Consider the following 2899-nt stretch of genomic DNA (forward strand, 5'->3'; position numbering starts at 1 on the left):
AGTTGAGGCCAGGCTGACATTACCCATGTGCAAAGCCGCAGGCGTATCATGTAAGTGAAGAGATTTTGTGATTAGTCATGAATGCGTTGTGTTCCCTCCTGGAAAACGGCCATTGGAGAGGGAATATAGCCTAGGCTTTTGAAGCTGCTGCACATCAGCTTTAGCTGGAAGGATTCCTCTCGTTAGAAAGGTGAGAGTAACTTTCCCCTCTATGTTGCTGTGCTTAGCTGCCCCATGGAGCAATGTCCCTGCAGGTTCAGGCTGTGACAGTGATGCTGCTGGAACCCCTTAGCAGCCCTGCATCCTGCTCTCAGTTCTTCCCTTTCGCTCCAGTGCCCTGTCCTCCCTCCGTCCCTCCTGTCCTGGGGGAGCTGGCTTCCCCCCAGTGCCTCTCCTTCCAGGCTGGCAAGCCCTCCTCCATCTTCTCCCTCTGCTCCTCCACCCCTCCGGTCCACACAAGCCTCGGCTCTGTTTGTGCCCACATTAGCATTTCTGCTGACTGCAAGGATTGGTTTAATTTCATGGGTGTCATTTCCTTCAAGAAATCTCTCTCTGAGCAGCAGCCCGACGAATGCCTGATAAAACATATTTTCCTACGGTAATGATTTTATGGACCCATAAGTCATGAATTTATTATGATCTCAGCCCCTGCTGCTGATTGCTGTAAAATGCAAAGTAATTAACAGCAAGCGGTAGCAGCTATTCCCACCTGGTAGCGTGTTCTTGGGTACGCTGATGGGTTTGATTAAAGTAATGGCTAAAGTGTACAGCCCGGCTGTAAAATATTAGCATGATTAATGCAGTATCCTAAATAAGAAACAAAACTAATGGGCATGGTTTAAGGAATTAAATATATATATATATTCCTCTCCCTCCCTCTAGCTATTGTTCTGGCTCATTTATGCTTTCTTTTCTGTTAAATAATGTATGGGCTTGAGGACCAGGGGGCAGGCTGGAGATGCATATTGCAGTTTCATAACATCTTAAGTGCTTGTGTTAATTTTTCACTCCTCCCTTCTCTTCCCCCTCAACCTGCCATCTCCCATCGGATAGGGGCAAAAAGATAATCAAGTTTCCTGAACTTGGCCTGAAGTCAGATGTGATCGGATTTGGATTGCAGACAGCCTGGGGAAGTGGCTTGGAGGCAGCTTGGAGGGTTGGACTTGGTTTCTGGCTTCGCAGAAGAGAAACCCTGACGCTGTGTTCGTGTTCCCATGGCTGGGGGTGATCTCCAGCCTGTCTCAGCAGCCTGCAGCCCCGAAGTTTTTCGCACATGAAGAATAACCACGTCTGTCCAGGAGCTGCAGTGCTTCTGCTGATAAAGGAATGCTTTTTCTTTCCTTTTTCTGAGCAGCTTAAAAAAGCGGTGGCTGGATATGAGTGAAAAATTAGCAAAAATAAGACTCAATATAAAGTAACCCGTGTCAGATTTTCCCCCACCCCCTGCTCCCAAAACCATGATAAATTTGATTTCTGGCATTTTTCAACGAGAAAGATCAGAAATTACTTGGGTTTGGGGATGAGAAAAAAAAAATACAAAATAGGCTTTTTTTTTCCTCCATGCCAAACGCCTAGAAAAATTTATTGGAAATGGAAAAAATACCTGATTGAAAAAAAAAAAAAAAGGCTTTTTTGACCTACACTTTTTGATCAGCTCTTCTCTTCCAATTTCTAAAGATGCATACACCAATGTCATCTAATTCCCTCTGATCTGCCTCTAAGTTTTCAGGTGTATTGATCTGCTCTAGTTTATGAAGCTACTGACTATTGGAAAGAAGAGTTTATAAATAACTACAGAGAAACGAGCTTCCATATCACAGGGGTTCCAGGTGTGGTGCTTTTGTTTATCACACAACACACATTTTATTTTTTTTTTGGAACCTTTCTTAACCAGGAGATTGCAGAAGGGGAGCTCAGCATGCCAATGTCACTGAGAATTGTTGTGTTGTATTGTACTGTGCAAAAGACGCTTTCTCCCTCTTGGGATGGAGAGGTTTCTGGGTTTCTTTTTATAGATAAAATATAAACTCGGTAGTAGTTCTGCTAGTAAATACAAGCAGCCCCAAGCTCCAGAATATGTCTTGTTGGTCCCTCCAGTAATTTGACAAAGTATTCGTCCAGCAGCCCTCTGAAAGGACAACATGAACAATTTTGTCGGTCCTTCAGTATCTGAAATCGTTGCGGCAAGGGGATGCTGGGCTCTGTCAATGACTGCGTGGTGGCCAGCTCTCTGCCAGTGTTGGCATGGGGTTTAGACATCTCACCCATGTTCACTGGTGGTCAAACCCAGGAATCAGACATGTTACCAGGAGGGTGAGAATGAAGTCCTCTCTCTGAAATTTCTGCCACTGGACTTGTGATTACCTTCTCTTGGGAAGGCTATAGGAAACCTCAAAAAGTTACAGACCATGATCAAAGGTACAGGGGAGCTTCCACGCAAGGAGAGATGAATCAAATTGAGATGTGTTGGTTGAATAGAGAGGCAGCTGGGAGAGGGGTGTGATCAAGCCACGTACAGTCCGGAGTGGAGTAGAAGAGATGGCACAGGTGATTGTTTGCAGTGTCTTGTGATTCAGGTTCTGAGGGTTACCCAGTGAACTTATTAAGCAGAAGGTTTAAAGAAAATGAAGGGAAATCCATTTTTCTGAAGTGCATAATTACATAGGTAATTCATTGCCACGTGCTGCTGTGGAGTCCAAAAGAGGAGAACAGATGTGAAGTGGGACTAGATAGTTGTGGAAGACAAATCCCTGGGGATGCTGAACGTAATGAAAGGGTTTGCAGCAAGAGGGCAAGATATCCCATTGCTCTTTCGCTTCCTCCCTTCTCCCCTTGGCAAGACTGTGGCCATGTGCCTATGCCCACTCTATCCTCTTGTCTTGAGACAGGGACTCAGAGG

Source organism: Falco punctatus (genome assembly GCF_963210335.1).
Source record: "Falco punctatus genome assembly, chromosome: 11".
NCBI lineage: Eukaryota > Metazoa > Chordata > Aves > Falconiformes > Falconidae > Falco > Falco punctatus.